Below are 19,413 nucleotides of genomic sequence, written 5' to 3'. Positions count from 1 at the left end.
TCTCCCTGATCTCTTTCAAAGAAACAGAAACGTGTTACTCATCCTGTCGTTGGAGAAAGGCCACTAAACTTTCTTTCAAATACCTACGACGATCCTTCGCAAGTAGTCAAACAAGCGTCACCCGAATATGGGTGACGCGGTAGTCAACGCGTTAAGCAGTTAACTGCGTCCGACGAGCGTACACGTCAAACCGAAACTTTAATGACGCTTATACTCGTCGCCGCTTGTATTTATTTACGCGCTCGATCACCTGACACGACCTTCATGACAGATTTCTACGGCTAAATTGCGCGGTTGACTGGTTAAAGTAAAGAGACCGGCACGAACAAATTACGAGAAAATGAAGCACTGTCCGACGAACACTCGTACGAAGTTCCATCAAAATCGACGTGTATCAGTCACCGAGGTCCCTTTGTTAGGCAAAAGACACGGACGTGTACGACTTCAGGAATACGAGTTCTTCGTACAACTGAAAACACGCTCGAGCGTAGTTCGAACAACAGAAGCTCGGTTACGAGTTCATATAACTGACGGCGAAGGAAAACTTCGCAGTTCTACTGTGTGTTTGTAAACCATGTGCAATTCCTGGCTGTGAGACGGAATAGATAAATAAATATTGTAGTATCGTGGACGAGGGACCTGGGGGGTGTCGGGCGAATTATAAACAAACGGTTGCGGAGCATGTGGTGGGGCTAAGACGAAAGACAAGGGGTTGCTAAGGAACGATAAACGAATGAACAGTCAGTGTTAAGTTGAGAAGCCAAAGATTGTGAGTTGAGAAGTCAGAGAGTGTGAGAGTGTTGTCGAGAGAGTGTGGTCCGCGTGAGAGAGAGAGCGTTGGATCCGTGATGACGACAGTTGCAAATTGACCATCTAGTCGTCTTAATTGTAGTACGTTATTGTGATTGGTTCACGTTAAACAACCATCGTTTCCTGTTTAACCGACATCTGTTTAATCCATTTATCGTAAATAAACTAATTGTAGTAAGGATCCTACAATATATACAGGGTGTTTCATGGCAAGTGGACACGCGAAACAAGTTCACTTAAACGAGTACCAACGCTCGAAGAAGAAATCGGCAAGTACGCAGAAAAATACAAAGAAAGAACGGCGACACGTCCAAACCAGCTGGCAGCCAAAGCGAGCAAAACTCTCATAAAAAGAAGACTAAAAAGAAAACACCCCACTGACCTCACTGAAGAAATAAAATAGTCAAATTCGAAGATGGTATCCCGCTGAGGATAGCCATCCACGTGTTATTTAGCAATTAAGTTAGAAAAATTTACGAAATATCCAGCTGGACAAATTGTAAAGTACAAATTAAATAATAATAAAAATATAAATGAGTGCTATTCGAATTTGTTTCAACCACTTTCGTCTTACGATAATCCGCTGGAAGATGCTGGAACTGACGGTCCTTGGCTCGTATGCAAGCTTGCAGTCGTCGTGTCAAAGAATTTCGCAATTTCTCAGAAATTCCACAGGAATGTCGGCGATCTCGTTGTACACGCGCACCAAGTATTTCAACAATTGTTTTCAAATGCAGAAATAAAAGTCAAGTGGGTTCAATGGGCAGTAAAAAGCTAATGGGCCAAATCTGGAGAATCTGCAGCAAAGTTCGCCGAACTTGCGAGGAAATCGCGAAGGTGAACGGCCGCGGATTGTTCAAACACCAAGGAGGCTACAACTTTGCAACAAGATCAAATGGGACACGCGTTTACGTGATTTTGTTTCCATATGTGCCGTACGTTATGAGACACCCTGTATACGTTTATTCCGTCTCACAGCCAAAAATGGGATTTGCTTCACAAATACGATAGAACGAAGGTTCTGCCTGTGACTTTGAAGCAAAAGATTAAATAGGACACGTGTTTACGTGATCTTGTCTCCACACGTGCCACGTGTTACGAAGTATCCTGTACGGGTTTATCCCGCCTCAAAGCCAAAAAATTTCTCTCGATCTACGAATACAGTAGAACGAAGGCTCATCCTATAACTTTGAAACGAGATCAAGTGCGACGCATATTCGTACGAACCTCTTCCGCTGTTTTCGTGTCTCTTCTAAACTTCCGAATTGGGCGTCACGTGTTACGATACACCCTGTACGTTGTATTATATTTCTTTGACGGTGTTTTCAGCTGTTTACAGTTTTATGGACGAACGCGCAACTACCAGTTAGTCAGCTACGAGTTGTTCCAACGTGAATAATCCGAGGAACATTAAAAAACGGATCATAGCCGCATCGTGGTATGGGAATAGGCTTTGGGAAGATCTCGTATCCGAAGAAACGATTAATTCACTGGCCACTTTCGTTAAACCCGTGCTAAGATCTTCGCACCGCTCTTTTTCGCCACTCGAACCACTTAGCGAAATAACGTTGCGGGCAATTGCAAGCCGTTTTACAATCGGCACTAAGCAAAGTCGATTGTTTCATCCTTCATTTGCATTGTAGGGCGGGCAGGATGAAAGGTTGGGCGAGATGAAACTCGCGAGGGATCAATCCTTTCCGCAAAACCAGCTCTTTTCTCTTGAAAACGATTAATTCACGAGCCACTTGCGTTACACGCTCGCTATTGCTATCAATGTCATCATGGTTTTGAGTGTTTCTCGAGAATTGTAAAATACGATTGCGTATTTTAATTTCATTTTAACCAGAGGTTTCGCTCATGTCGCGTTTCCATCAAATATCGTTGGAATTCATTTGCAATTCTTAAGCTGAAGATTCTGCATAGATCATCGTAGATCGTACAAATTGGAAAATTAACTGATCGATAATTAACTGATTAACGAGAAGATAAAAATTGTATTAGTTACACGACGTACTTGAACTTTTGTTAATTTTTTATTTGCTAATTGAAAACGTTTAATGCAATACTCAATATGGTTGGTAGATTCGGCTATAATCGAGTTCGTGAGAGAAATTGTCCTCGGGAAAATGTTTAATCTCTTAGAAAAGGACGCGTTCTAATAGTCGGAGGGTAGATTTGTAGATAGCGGAATTGATATCGTGAAGAATGATCTATACTCGATGATTTAATTATGCATAATTATTCTACGATATAGTTACAAGTACGCTCATATAAATGTTTACTTAGTTTTTATTAATACGAAGGAAACTTTGTTAAAAAAAAAAAAAAAGAATCGCAACGTACCGAGCAGAAACGAAAGATGCCAACGAGATCTCTCAAGTTAAGAGACAGCGAACATCGTAATATCGACAGCGCTTACGCAAACAAATATCGTAGCCTGACTACATTAAAAAACAAGTAACAAAAGAGTAAAGAAATGAGAGAAATTATCTTGCTAACGAGTCCTTTAATCGTTGTTTGATAATTGAATTATTTGTACTTGAAGGCTACAGCCTATTACCTCAAGCAGGTTGTTGCTTTTTGTATTTCTAGTTTCTTACGTTTTATTATTATTACGACGATATTTGTCGGAGAGGGACAGCGACCATAAAAATCATAAGCGCTCGGCAGGCGAAAAATACGCGAGTGCAAGTGCAAAGACGCCGTTGAAATCGCAAACTTTGCAGCGCAGACGTTCGTCGCCATCCGAGGAATTGCTTAGCCCGCGAGATTCGAAGCTTCCAAGCGACACGTCCATTTCCCTAAACAGTTCACTTGCTTTTAGAAACGAGACGAAGGAGGACGAGGAGCGAAAGAACGAACAGAAAGCGATGATAGTAAAAATCTTGACAGACGAATTGAAGGGGCAAAGTCGCGAGAGTTTCTACCAGGATTCCATTCCATTCATCGTTCGAACATCCACGAGGTGCTCGTAAATTTTCAAAAGGAGCAACAACAGCTCTCCCCTAACCTGGATAGAATAAACGTCGTATTGTTTGCTTGGAAAGGAACTGCACCTTCCTGGCTACCTTCGACTTCGAATCGAGCAACGGGAAAACCGATACGCACAGGAAGCAGGGTGTAAATCTTGCTGGGAGCCCGTTATTGGTGGTACGAGCGAAAAGAGGGTAATTCTTCATGAAGAAACAGGAAATAGGTCTTCTATACGATTCTTACACGGAGACGTTTGTTTTCCAGGCAAAGGAAAAATAAAGCGTTCGATAAATTCAAGTTAATCCCGCGATTACAATAACTATGATTCTGTGTCGTTATTTTAAGGAGCAGGTGTTTGCCTTCGGGCAATACGAGAAATTGAACGTTTCATTTGAACGTTGAATTTTTAGAAAAAGATTAAATTAAATAATATGTGATCGTATGTAAAGTAAAGTGTAAATCAATTTTTCATTCAGAAAGTAAGAGAATAGAGGAAGATCTTCTGATTACCATGGTGAATCAGATGGTTAGTCAGATCTCTATATATTACAAGGAAAGTCACGTCATAAAGTTTCTCTATTGACGCTAGAAGAAATTTTCTGAATACCTAATTTCTACCAATATAGTGTTCTACGATATTCCAACTCTTCTCAGAAAACGTGCCTTTACTGGATAGAATTAAACTTATCTTTGCTTCTCAGATAGCTTTCCCAGTAGAAGTCTCTTGATTCCGTTTCTAACATAATGGACTTATCTCCTTGGAGATAAAATGAAGCAAATGACTAACCAATTCTCTTGAATTTCAATACGATAGAAATCTTACTGATCAATTTCTCATCTGTAACTTTATCTTTATATGATCATCATCCGCGACGAGTATCTCTGCATAAATGTTTCTCGATTGACACAAAAACAATCTCACGGAGCTCCCAATTCAGCGCAGTTTTATAATGTCGCAACTTTCTTAGAAACATTGCCTTTTCCTGCATAAGACTAAACGTATCTCTGTCAGAAACTGGTACGTTTATAATGAACTTCTTATAATTGTAAAAATTGAACGAAAATCGACAGTTAGGGCGTTTTGAATATAACCGATAAATAGAAGATACTTTGAAATAAAAAGTGCCCCATTGAACGATTAAACATTTTTATTAGAACATCGATAAAAAAAAATGAGAACAAATCTTGCATCTAACGGTGCACTGTGTTTGCGTCCATATCTTTGAGGGGTAATCTACGAATATTATTATAAACACAGCTTAGAAAATAATCGTAAATGCTGCTTTATAATCGTATAATTGAAGTTAGAAGCGTGCACATACCTTGCTATTATATATAGAACGAGCAAATACCGTTTACTAATATCTTCTACACGTTTCAACCATATATTCTGCACGTTTTGCTTACGACGAAACGACGAATGCGAATGGTTTGTCGAAATAAACGAAGCCTCGTTATAATACGTCGCTATCGACTGTTAGCAAGGCGCCACGGTGGTCACCCGTGACCACCAATACGATAAACGGTCCATTGGGGAAGAATGTTGTCTCACATCGTCAATTTATTATTATTTTGCCATTATATGCTTCGAATAATAAAAATACTCCCGTGGCGTCCTGAGCGAAACGTGCGATTTCGTCGTGCCAGTCAAAGTGTTTAAACAGAACATTCCTTCGCCTCTATCTATAGCATAATGAGCCTATCCCTTAATGACAATTAATAACCAAATTTCTTGAGTTCTATCACGATGGAACCCTTACTGCCCGATTCATCATCGTCATCATCATGAACTAGAGATATCCTTAGCCTCAACCGTAACAAATATCATGCCATAAACGTGCTCGATCGACGTAGGAAGAAAAGATCTCGCGAATTCTCTGTCTACCGCTGTTTCGTTACATCCCAGCTCCGGCTAGAAACTTGCTTCTTCAGGTTGGTAGACCTGTACCTATTAAAGCGAACAGTAGAGATGAACTTTCTGGTTAATTTGAATACCGTAGCCGTGGGTGAGGCCTGTTCAGGGTGGCAGAAAAAGAGGGAGGAGAGGAGGAGAGAGAGAGAGAGAGTGAGTGGCGATGGCCAGCAGTAGTAAACCTTGGCGAAGTTAGTGGATAATTTCCGCGGATGTTCGAAATTAAAAAAGTTTACTCTCCGACGAGAGGATTTCCACGCTTCTTGCACGAGGCCACGTTAATCGCTGACTGCTCCTTTATCTTTCACCCCTGTCCATCTCTTTTTCTTTTTTTCCCGCCCTTTCGCAACCCACCCACCCACTCCCTTTTCCCTTGACCGTCTCTTTCCTAACGGAGAACAGAGCGAAAGAGACCGAACGCGATCCAAGAGGAACAGAATAATCTGAATTGCTTATCTGGCGCCCATTCGGTGGCTCTGAGATATTCTTCGGGGCTTAACGCGGTATAATTAAGCCGGCAGAATTGATGGAACGCGGAATTGAGAGAGTCGCCGAGGAAAAAATTCCCGTTGAAAGGATTTCACGAAGAAATAAAATAATAAAAGTTTCTTCGATCCTTTTCACACATTTTCCTCCCGTTTCTCTTTCGCCGTTTCTTCGCGCCATTTTTATAATACAAAGTGGCTTTATCGAGCGGTTTTATAGCATCGATGAATAATAGCACCGTGCAGGTTCGAATAATACGTTCAATCTTCATTAACACTGGCTAAGTTCTTCTCGACATTTTTAATCCGATTGTAGTATTCTTGTCTTCTTCGACGGAATTTGATATTTTATTATTAGATCATCTTTAGACGCTGTATTTGTTGGATACTTCTTCGATGGAAGACGAGTTTCGAAGCAACTGAAACTTCGAAAGAACAGAACAGATACGCTAAATCTGTATGTTTGTTCAGATTTATATCATCGTATCGTTCTTATTTTTAGACAATATTTCGATATTATAATATACCCGTTACATAGAATTACAATTTCATTGGAGGATAAATGCAGAGATCAGTTATGGTCTTTTTTTTTAATATTTATTACTTTGATTAGATTAATTTATCTTTCCGGTATGGACAGCAAATCATATTTCAATGTGTAATTATAATATTTATAGGAACATCTCACTGTACGATTGCAATCATTTTCAGTTCAATACATTTTGATGCATCCTACATTTACCAGTTAGCTGTGTTTCACGAGTATACTCGTCATAGCTTACTTTCTTGGAACTACTTTTTTGGAATCTACGTTCCAACGTAATAATCGTAATTTTGATAGAAAAATTCCAATGTCGAACAAAACTTCCATCTTCAGACGACGGTATAAACGTTGTTTTAAAATATTCCTTTGCTCCAATCCATTCGCATTAGTTTCATTGAAATTCAATTAATTATAAAGTACACACTTGTCAAAGACACCGCCAAGCGAGACTTCGATTTTTAAACAAAAACTACACATTTTGTTTGAAAATATTCCATTCCTTCAGCCCTTCCGCGTCAACTGAATTTCTCGATTATCGGAAATTAATCAATTTCGAAACACGCGTTTCTCAAAGCCACCGTATTGCAACTTTTACAGAAAAATCCCAATTTCAAACAACACGTCAATTTTTCTACAAAACTGTGAATTTTGTTTCGAAATAATTCTCTTCTTGCATCCTTCCACGTTGACTCGCTTTCTCCACGATTATCCCAAGTTTTTTTTTTTGTATTATTTAATTTGCACTTTACAATTTGTCCAGCTGGACATTTGGTAAATTTTTCTAACTTAATTGCCAAATAACACGCGGATGGCTACCCCCAGCGGGATACCATCGATGATCCCAAATGATCACTCTTTTTAACACACGCATTTCTCAAAGACGCTGTAACGACACAATGCGAAAGAACAATGAGGATAATTGCGTCGCAAGTATGGCACATGGGACGCAGACTTATTGCCGCGCGGGAAATAAAGAATTTCTTTTGAAAGACACTGGCGTCAGTGCGAAGTCTCCCTTTTACGTCGAAAACAGATTAACCTTGAACTGAATTTGAATCGCCCGACGTCCCTAAAATCCTGCCTAGCGAAGAGACCGGGTTCTGTTTGAATCCCGCGTTCCTAAAAGCTTCTCTCCTCCTCTTACGTGGCGGTTCTTTATACCCTCGGCTAGTCGTTAAAAAAGTAACGCGGGGTGCGAGGTTTTACGAGAAAATAAAGTCGTGAAAAACGTCGGCTAAGGAGAGAGAGAGAAAAAAAAATGGAATAAATATTCGCAAAGAAAAATCGATGTGCTTGCTATCGCACTGTTTTAAATTAAATTCCGCAGGATAATATTAAAGAAGAACGGAAAATAATCGGCAAAGTTTTCCTGCATGTTATTGAAATTTATTGATTTCGAAAATCGCTAAAACCAATCTGCTGGATCAACCTTGAAAGAAAATATCGTGGGAAATTTTCTTTTTCAATCAGAAATTCCGCCGCTGTTTGCTGGATTAGGTGTACCATATGACATACCATTATGCTTGCACCGTATAATATACTCGAAAATATATTAAAGTAAACGTAGAATATAACAAATAAATTATAATCAATTAGAAATTATTTGCAGATGAATAATTCGAAATAAATGTAATAAGAAGAACAATATAATAAAATATGAGCGAAACCTCTGGTCTCGTTACTTTTTTTAGACACGTCTCGTGAAGACAACGGCTGAAGAAGAATATCCGAGGGAAGAAGGAAAAGGAGGCAGAGGCTAATTTCAAGAGAAAAATGCGGAAATGTATAAGAGGGAAATCGTTTCTGGTCGAAAGAGAGAGAGAGAGAGAGAGAAAAAAAAGGAAATTTATTTTCTGTAGTTTAGAGATAGCCACCTTAGAACGCTTATTAAACGACTGCTATTAGGTTAGATTCTAAGGGAGAAAAACGCAGTAGTTGGTAGGATAAGTGGAAGCTGCGATAAGCTGGTTAAGAGTTCTGGAAAAAAGGAAAGCGTTAGAATATAGGTAACCAAGTAACTTTAAGCCAAAGATACGGGTTAAGCACGGTGTATATAGGTTAAGGGAAATAAAGATATACAGGGTGTTCGCGCTGTTAGTTCGCAAAGCTTTTGTAGCTTAAAGTACGAGGAAAAGGTGGAAGAGGAAAAAGATGGTTCAAAGCGAACTACGTGTTGGCGATAATATTTTTCCGATAATTTCTAGGTGCGAGAATATAAGCGCATTTTACAGTTGTGCTAGTTTCGTTGGATGCAAACCTTCCTTTTCTTTTTGTCTACATCCTCTGGTTATTCTATCCACAATAGACAGATCCACCGAGATAGACCAGATTCCATTTTCTTTAATTAGGTCGAAAACACGAATTTGCGTAAACATTCGCAGTTTATTAACTGTTGAAGCGGTCACCACTTCTAAGGAAACTCTACATCTGGTCTTTTTAGTTTTCTCAGGCACCGAAGCCATCGACAGCGTATGGACAAAAGACTGGGACGAAGACAGACCATAAACAGTAGACAGGCGACGTTGGCTTCTGGGTTTTCAGCTATAGGGTAACACTGCTAGCGTGAGGATCTGGACCAGTTCAAATTATATTTCTACTCGTAATTACACTTCTGTATTGAAATATATGTGGTATGGTGTGACGTCAGGGAAAGACGTGGCTGGTTGTTCATAAACGTTGTCGAGATATGTTAACATTGTCAAGGAGTGTTGCGAGCGTTACCAAGGTTTGTTAAGGGAAAAATGAGCGTGGTATTGCTGTCAGAGTTGAATTAATCGTGGTCGAGAGAAGTGTTCATCGTGTTGCTGTGACGTAGAAATAGTGATAAGAGAATTCGTGAAACGCGATATTATATTCGATTTTGTGAGAGTGTAACAATATTGTGTTTATCATACTATCTTTTCTGTTAATTTATAATAAACATTCCTACATATATTTTCTACCTTACAATTTATCCGCGCGTTTCTCTGTTTATACACCTAATGACCTCAACATTAACATGTACATACGTATGAATAAACAGTCGGTCATTGCTACAAAGCGACTGCGCATGGCGTATGCCATCGACTTGGAATCTGTTCATGCAGCACGCACAAGAATCGCAATGTTCATTGTTGAGTGTTATAACGCGATGTACCGAGGGTTCCGTTAGGCCAGAATCACGCGACGGTCAAGGACAACCGTTATTTTTACGATGTAGATTTCTAGCGTTACGACCATCCGCGTGCCAGCACTCGGCCGATACGCCAGCGATTTAGCAAATTTGCCATTGCATGTATTTTGAACTTCTCTGTACTTTTCTATGCTACTTTCCCATAGCTCGATAACCGAGACTCTGTCGCAAGCTTGGACTTTCCAGACAGGAACCTAACGGCTGCCGCAACATAACTTGCATCCTCTGGAACATACCACAGGGTTGTGCGTTCCACCACTTCGACGCACACCTTCACACGGCACTCAGACTCGGTTCCTCTTGCAAAGGCACAACGTGTAATAGAAGGGAGGATACGAGGTGTGAAGAAGGCGGAAATAGACGATTTTCGGGGATAGAATCGTACGGAGTTTGAAGTATCGACAAAGTCACATGTACGAGAACTCGGTCACACGAGAATCTCGTGTGGAATAAGCAGAATCAGTCAGAACGGTGATGTCTGGCTGACTGCTGTTCACGAGTAAGTTATTCCCCTCTCGAGGTGTCCCCACTTACGTTGGCTCGAGATATTAAGTAATTGCTTTCGTTTTTTATATTATTTTATATTATTTTATCGAATTACGTATGATCCATTTTGCTCTATCAAAATAAAGATCACAACGTTCGACGGATTAGGTTTCATGTTTGTATGAAGATGCGTCGTTGTAAAAGACGGGTCTGTGAAGGAAAGACACTTTTCGGACAACCTAATAGATAAACGAAAAAGCTGCGGGTGTGGTGGGAAAGATGCGTCGTTCTTGTCCCATGGCTCCACTGTCAACCTGAACCTCGTAGTAGGGGTACATCGGGAGGAGGAGAATAATTTATCTATAGTATATCTAAGAGCCGTGCAACGAGTGCGAGATATCAGCTATAAACAAAAGTTTGTATAAACATTGCCAGATAAACAGCTGCTTTTCTTCGATCGTCTCCAAATCTTCTCCAATTGTCTCCAAATCTTCTTCAATTGTCTCCAACCGTCTCCAAATCTTCTCCAACCGTCTCTAAATTTTCTTTAATTGTCTCTAAATCTTCTCCAATCTTCTCCAATCGTCTCCAAATCTTCTGCAATCGTCTCCAAATTTTCTCCAACCGTCTCCAAATCTTCTCCAACCGTCTCCAAATCTTCTCCAATCTTCTCCAATCTTCTCCAAATCTTCTGCAATCGTCTCCAAATCTTCTCCAACCGTCTCCAAATCTTCTCCAATCTTCTCCAATCTTCTCCAATCTTCTGCAAATCTTCTGCAATCGTCTCCAAATCTTCTCCAACCGTCTCCAAATCTTCTCCAATCTTCTGCAATCGTCTCCAATCCTTCTCCAACCGTTTCCAAATCTTCTCCAATTTTCTCCAATCGTCTCCAATCGTCTCCAACCGTCTCCAAATCTTCTCCAATCTTCTCCAAATCTTCTGCAATCGTCTCCAAATCTTCTCTAATCTTCTCCAATCGTCTCCAAATCTTCTCCAATTATCTCCAAATCTTCTCCAATCTTTTGCAATCGTCTCCAATCGTCTCCAAATCTTCTGCAATCGTACACCTTTGACCGGGTCTCGCCATGCTTCTAGCATTTTACCATATTGCATACCATAAACAGTGAGTCTTCCCCTTAATAAACTATATTGCTATTATTATTATTATTATTACTATCACTATCTTTATCATTATTATCATTGTACGAAAATCTCTCGAAAGGCCGATGAACCGAACACGTTTCAAGACAGCGACGCGTGGCGATAAATCGAAATTAAACGATCAGTGGTACAGCAGATCGAATGGTCTTGCATTTAATTACGCGTTGGTTTCCGGCTGTGGCTCTGCTGTCTTTGGTGAGTAACGCCGGAACATTTTATTCCGTGCTATTAATTCCGTTTCGTGGCGGAACAACCGGATTAACCAGAGGAACGATGGCGCCCGTTGAAATCACCGAATCGATCGACGAGTGTTACACGACTCGTCCGCCATTGATCCCCGTCCCGGTTTTGTTTCCCACTGCAGGGAAAACCGGCGGAAAGAGGATTAGTCTAGTTCGCCTCTCGTCTCTGATAGCGACAGTTGTCGGCTATTTCACGGACAGCCCTCCGGATAATTGATGATCGAATCCATTCAAACTTATTCTCCAATGTTATCCTCTTCTTTTCCCTCTGGTCACTCGAACGGCTTTTTACGGCTTGTTATGGCGTTATTGTGCTAATTATTCGTTTAGTTAGAGTTCTTTCTATCGTCGTAGAATTATCGTTTTAACGATGTTCCTTCCTGTTTTTAGCAGTTGAGTATATTTCACGCGTATTAAACGCACTCATTTCTCGATTCATCGAACTTTACCTTTGCTACTTCAATCAGAGGATTCTTCTTCTTATCGTTGCGGAATTATTGTTTCAATGTTATTTGCTTATTCTCTGTAGTTGGACATTTCAATTCATTTCATTTTTAATGAGTATACCCGTACCTATAGTAATTGTATATATCAAAATATATAGCTGTATCGATGATCGACCCGATACAGACTCATTCTCCGGTCTTGTCTTTTTCTTTCGCTTTTGTCACTTTAGTGGTTTTTCCTCCTCTTATTATTATTATTATTATTATCGTGGAATTATCGTCTTAACGAAGTTTTTATTCTTTGTGATTGAATATTTCACCTGTATGAAACGTATCCATTTTCCAATTCGTTGAATTCTTCTTTCGATGTTTGAGTCAGAGGATTCTTCTTATTATCATTGTAGAATTATTGCTTTTAACTATGTCCTTGGTTCTTCAGGCTTGAATATTTCACGTACACAAAGGTATCCATTTCTCAATCTAACAATATCTGAATGTACAGAAGGGGTACGAAGATCGAAGTCGTTTTCTAAAGAATTTTTTTCCAAGAATCCTAATTTTTCTGCCATATAAATAAACAACGTGAGGATAGGTGATGTACGTTGAAAAATCCATCGACTATTTGCAGGAAAGTCCCGAAGGATTTTTCATCGGCGATTTCTCTTCTCCTCGTCAGAAACTCGATTCCCTGATAATTGATTCGCCATTTTCATTAGTATCGTGGCAGCGAGTCGTGCCATCTTTTTGTGCGTCCATTGTCGTTTCTGAATCGAACGAAGCTCGCGGAAGATCGAAGATAACAATCGAACCGGGTGAACACGATCCAGGCGCGGAACGACTACGAGGATAGGCTGGAAAAGGGAAGAAAACGCGGAGTCGCTTTTATCTGAAAAGGGAGAGGCCTCTGCGAACGACACGCCGCGGACAAAAGGAACGAACTTCCTCCCTCTGGTTCCCGATGGAGTGGCGAAAAAGGGAAGCGCAAGAAAAATGCTTCGTCCCTGCTTCGACGAGCCCTCTGAGCGACGTGCAAAAAAAGGGAAGAGAAAAAGGTAAAAGGGACGAGGGACTTTAGCCTCCGATAACAATAAGGTGTTAATTAAGCAGCTGATAAAGAGAGGCGGCTCGATTAATTCCGGAAGTTGAATGGAAATGGTCGACGTACAAAAGAGCCGCGTGCCAACCCCCTGCCAGGACACGTTTCTTCCTTTCACGTTCTTTATTACCTGGGTATCGTCCATTTTTCAACCTTTCTCAGTTTTTCGGTCTTTCCTTTTGTGCTCTTTTGCCTGGGATTGAATTGCTAACTGAAAATTTTGAGAGTTGAAAGAAGATTGCGGAGGTTTGAGACGGTCCAGTCATTCTGTGAGTGCTATTTACATTGCTCTTGCCATTATCTTTTCTTCGATCTTCCTGTTTTTTAGTTTACTTTGGCTTGGTTTAGGTTTTGGAATGGAATTTTTGGGGTTGGAGGAGGATTGCGGAGGTTTGAGACGATCGACTCATTCTGTTAGTGCTATTTAGGTTACTGTTGCTATTATCCTTTCTTCGATCTTCCTGTTGTTTAGTTTCTTTTGCCTTGGTTTAGGTTTTGGAATGGAATGTTTGAGGTTGGAGGAGGATTGCGGAGGTTTGAGACGATCGACTCATTCTGTTAGTGCTATTTAGGTTACTGTTGATATTATCCTTTCTTCGATCTTCCTGTTTTTTAGTTTACTTTGGCTTGGTTTAGGTTTTGGAATGGAATTTTGGGGGTTGGAGGAGGATTGCGGAGGTTTGAGACGATCGACTCATTCTGTTAGTGCTATTTAGGTTACTGCTGCTATTATCCTTTCTTTGATCTTCCTGTTGTTTAGTTTCTTTTGCCTTGGTTTAGGTTTTGGAATGGAATTTTTGGGGTTGAAAGAGGATTGTGAGAGTTTGAGACGATTGAGTCATTCTGTGAGAGCTATTTAGGTTACCGTTGCTATTCTTTCTTTGATCTTCCTATTGTTTAGTTTTTTTCGGCTTGGCTTAGGTTTTAGAATGGAATTTTTTGGTTTGGAAGAGGATTGCAGGAGTTTGGAATCTTAATAATTGTCAATGTAATTAATTATAACATAGATTCGAAAGAACAAGATAATAAAATTCCTAATAAACATCGAGGTTTGTTTATGTTCACGCTTAATTTTTCTAGATGGTTGTAGGCTGTCGAAAAGTCTGACAAAATACACTTAATGGTGTCTTCGCTACATCATACAATCGATTTTTATATCAAATGCGAATGAAAATGTAAATCAGATTTAAGATAAATCTTGTAAAACCTATGACACGGAAATTGCGTTACTTCTCAAGAATTCTCAAATCCACCAAGAATTCATGGAAGTTATATTATTAATTTCCAGTCTTGAAATTTCTACGACGCGACGTCCCACCCGAGTTTCCTGCTTTCATCGTTTTCGAATTTTCCTTCCTCCGCCATATCAACGTTTGCCAAGCGAGCTACGGGTTTGGTTGGGCAAACGGGCGGAATTTCTCGAAGCTCTTAGCTCTCCGATTCTCCAATCTTCTCCCCTCGTCCCAATGATCGTAATTTAATTGAACGTCAAACACTGTGGAAACACGAATCCATCTTTACAATTGCGATCGATTCGAGAATTTGGAAACTAAAGTAGCGATTCGTCGCGACAGAAGTCGCCTCCCATTCCACGAATTCTGCAATATAAAGATCGATCTTCCAAACAACAATTATATTATAATTATATGTAATATATTATATCAAAGATTATAGAATAATATCATATAAATAATATATTAATATTCATTAAAAAAAAAGATTCAATTTGGAAGCAGCAGGTAACAAAATAACGATAACATTGCAAAGTTAATGGAGCACTTTGATAACAAATTAATATTACGATAAACAGTATAACACGCAGGTAATTATACATACGCAGTAATTGATACGCTGACTGAAACGCGAATTTCGTACATTTTGTCCTATCATCCGCGATACATTAAAATATCTTACCCCGTAACTTTTTCCACAATTTCTACAAAATATTATACTCGTGCCTATTTTTTTTCCAACAATTTCCCAACTCCATAAAATCTAATTTGTCTGCGCAAAAATTCTAAAATCCGTCAAATTTGATAAAACGCGGGTCACCGTGACGATCAACGTGTTAAATGATTCTTAGGCAAAGGGCAGGAAGCTAAAAGTCAGAAAAATATCACAAATCGTGGCAAAGGGCAGGAAGCTAAAAGTCAGAAAAATATCACAAATCGTGGCAAAACTACGAAATAAATCGCGCATGCTTTCCGAACGGAAGTTCCTTTACGTATCCCGCCGGAAGTGGATAAAACGAGGGCGCAAGATGGTCGAAGGAAAACCGAACGAGATCAGTGAGTTTCACAGCGACCAACGTGTTCATCCTTATCTCGTTTTAACCTTTCCAACCTTTTTAACTGGCCGGATTTTTCCCCGTTGAACGTTCGCGAAACTTTCTAATCGTCGGACGTTCGTTGGGTCGAGCAAATAAGAATCGTCGATCGGTTGCTTTCGATTTTTCCTTTTCGCTCATTGGCGAAACTTTCCGATTGTCGGACGTTGCTCCGAGAAAAAGGGAATCTGTACGTTTCTTTTGTTCCGCGATTCACCGATCGAATCATCGATACTCTTATAATTTCCACGATTGTCTTGTCAGCGTCAGCCTGACTTCTGAAGCTGAGTATATCGTGTTGCGTCGATGTTCTTCGACACTTTGATTGCCACGATGGTCATTGGTGAGCTTGGACTTCTTACAATTGTAAAAATTGAACGAAAATCGACAGTTAGGACGTTTTGAATATAACCGATAGATAGAAGATACTTTGAAATAAAAAGTGCCCCATTGAACGATTAAACATTTTTATTAGAACATCGATAAAAAAAAATGAGAACAAATCTTGCACCTAACGGTGCACTGTGTTTGCGTCCATATCTTTGAGGGTAATCTACGAATATTATTATAAACACAGCTTAGAAAATAATCGTAAATGCTGCTTTATAATCGTATAATTGAAGTTAGAAGTGTGAACATACCTTGCTATTATATATAGAACGAGCAAATACCGTTTACTAATATCTTCTACACGTTTCAACCATATATTCTGCACGTTTTGCTAACGACGAAACGACGAATGCGAATGGTTTGTCGAAATAAACGAAGCCTCGTTATAATACGTCGCTATCGACTGTTAGCAAGGCGCCACGGTGGTCACCCGTGACCACCAATACGATAAACGGTCCATTGGGGAAGACTGTTGTCTTACATCGTGAATTTATTATTATTTTGCCATTATATGCTTCGAATAATAAAAATACTCCCGTGGCATCCTGAGCGAAACGTGTGATTTCGGCGTGGCAGTCAAAGTGTTAAGGTCCAAGCGTTGTTGCTTGTATACAGTTAGTTAGTGGGAATCGTGTTGTGATCGGTCGAGCCAGGAACAGGTGTCGAATAATTAGAGCCAGGAGGACGATCTGCCAGATCGAACTGGAACACCAGTAGATAGGACAATAGTACTCCTTGCAACTGTTAATGTGGTTGGTGATGTTTCACGATTTGTATGGCCCCTCGATACTTTCTTGGAAAATGGTATACTGTCATTGCTTTAATCATGGCTTTTTCCAAGTGCACGTGGTGCGTCATGTTCCTATAAGCTGTTCTGCTACGGTCGATTCTGTGGAATATCCTGAAGAATTGATCGGTGACGTTCACGAAACATCGGCTCACGAAGCAACACTACCGACGAATTTGTAGCGGCACGCGAGCAGGACAAATTCAAATCCTGTTGTTGTTTTGTTTCGGAGTATCATGCTCGTTAGATCACAGGTATTGCAAGGAGTAATGAACTTCGAGCAAAACAATGTCGCCGCTACGTTCAACCGTCAAACGCAGTCGAGTTCAAACTTTCCGACTGTCCCCCGACCAGTATAAATAAACAAACGAAATGACGAGCGAGAAAGTTCAGCGATCGCAGCATAAGCGTACAGACGCATCAGACGTATATACGGAGTTTCTTGAGACTGCGCGTATTTATTTCGCGAAAGTTATTATATCTGGACTTGTGCTTTGTGTCAAATCAATTTTATAGACAATATATTTATCTTAAATAAATTGCTCACAAACAGTAATCTGTATTTCGTGATACCTGATAAGATCAATCCTCTACAAATTCATCGATATTTTTATTTTCGGTTCTCGTCACAGTACAGAAGAATCTAAGGTAACGAGTTGCTTGTAACATTTTTTAGGAAAAGCGAGACAATTGTCTCGATTATTCCTGGATTTTTAGTACCATTTTTGATTGTCGTGTTTATTTACATTTTTTCATCTGGCTTGCCATGACAGAGAGAGAGAGAGAGAGAGAGAGAGGGAGAGAGAGTGAATTTTATTTTTATTTCGTGTACATGGGGTGAACCATGGAACAAATTCTATTGTATGTAACCTAACTGCTCTGAAACGCCACTATTTGCACCAGGAGCAATTACCATCACCACATTATTCCACTTCGATAATTCTCACATTTATCTTCGCATGCACTCAACCTTCTGCACCTACCCTTATCATCCCCTAAACTTTCCCAAGCCCATTCACAATCCTCTTCCACCTCTCTGTAAACCATATTTACTTTCTATTTCGCTCACACTATCTTCTTCCACCCTCGCCCCATACCATTTCATTTACACGATACGTCTAATTTCAAACATTTCCCTAGCTTCAAGTATGTACATCTCTCTCTCTCTCTCTCTCTCTCTATGCATTCATATGTATTTCGTGGTAATTAATTTGCATTAATTAATTGTTTACAGTAACAATTACAAATTAACAACGTCTAACTATCGTATTATATTTATAATTTGTATATAGCCAAACTGTATAATAGCATAACTGTATATAGCTAAATTTAGAGAGAGAGAGAGAGAGAGAGTTCCAGGGATTTAAAGAAAATATCAACTGAGAATGTCGTTTCTTTATGAAACTATTTAACGACAGATCCATCAAAAGTGAAAGAATTAATTTCCAAACTATCGACAATATACCGCAACATTCTCTTTCAAGTTGCAGATTTAACAATAAGCAAACTGGAACCGCCGAGAGGACAAGTTCCTTGATATTTCCCTGAAACGAAACGTAGTTAAAATACGGTGATAAATTTCTCAACAAGTATAAAATAAATATTCTAAATAGCGTTGCGTAAGAGCCTGTAAGTTTGGCTATAACGTAAACCAAATTCTGCAAGCAAATTTCCAACATCGCGAGCTTCCGGATTATCTCATTCGACGAAAAACGATTAAATTTCGAAGAAATTTAGCTTTGCAACAGAGTGGCGCGTATAACTCGAATCGGATCGAATTAAAACGCGATTCTTAAAATTACAAAGTCCAGTGGAAGGATGCGACTGAAAGGCATAAACATAGAATTGAGTCAGCTGCGAAACGAGTACAGTCACCAACGATAAATATAAACGTTTGTCTCTGCTCGTGATTACGGTAATTAGCCGGCGAGCTAATTGAAAACTTTGAGTTACGTAATCGCTATATAATTCAAGTACGACGTATAATTAAATGAACATATACGCGACTAAATTACACCACTCTAATTGAATTAGAGAAACTACGATCAGCAACTCATCCATTCGCCGCTATTCACCGATACTTACTACAATTTACTAATTTCTTTACTAATACCGTTGATTATTAAACGTCACGTTATTAAACCTACACAACACGTGTGAGGATTTTTGATCAACGAATCGACGACACCCCTCTATTTGCACAATACGTCTAATTTCACAGACCCGATCGTTTCCCAAGCTTCTCTACAAATTTCTCTTGGAAACTGTGTAGCTGTGTATCCGTCACTCTGTTTCCAGACAGGGTTCATCCCCCTGTTCCTGGTCGTCGCCGGCGTCGTCTGCCACGCTTTAATCCCCTTTCGGTCTCGTTCTCAAAGCGGCATCCATATTTACGAACGGGCAACAGTCGAAAAAGGAGGAAAGGGAAACGAGGAAGGTGCGGGCGGTCAAATATTTGCCAGCCACGTTTCAACCCTTTATCGACCTGTTGACACGTCGGCATCCGGCCATTTTTATCGACAATATTGTCTCGATATCAAAAGGCAGCCTTCCATCCAACCCTCCGATGCTCGTATAATCCA

The 19,413-nt window shown here is 39.8% G+C and overlaps 1 protein-coding gene and 1 long non-coding RNA gene across 3 annotated transcripts in view; one reads left to right on the top strand and one right to left on the bottom strand.

Annotated features, from left to right (window-relative positions):
* Sdc (Syndecan) overlaps positions 1-19,413 on the bottom strand; it is a 236,076-nt gene that overhangs the window by 49,348 nt on the left and 167,315 nt on the right. The gene's annotated exons all lie outside the window — the stretch shown is intronic.
* Positions 1-19,413, top strand: part of LOC143303666 (uncharacterized) — a 60,144-nt gene that overhangs the window by 14,825 nt on the left and 25,906 nt on the right. Inside the window, exon 4 of one of the 2 annotated variants that reach the window (XR_013060184.1) lies at positions 8,416-8,880. The exons of the other annotated variant lie outside the window; for it this stretch is intronic. This is a non-coding gene — a long non-coding RNA (uncharacterized LOC143303666). Of the gene's footprint in view, positions 1-8,415; positions 8,881-19,413 lie in introns of those variants that run through there. 2 annotated transcript variants of the gene reach the window in all.

This window comes from Bombus vancouverensis, chromosome 15 (assembly GCF_051014615.1).
Source record: "Bombus vancouverensis nearcticus chromosome 15, iyBomVanc1_principal, whole genome shotgun sequence".
Classification (NCBI taxonomy): domain Eukaryota; kingdom Metazoa; phylum Arthropoda; class Insecta; order Hymenoptera; family Apidae; genus Bombus; species Bombus vancouverensis.
This window is presented reverse-complemented; position numbering and strand designations above follow the sequence as displayed.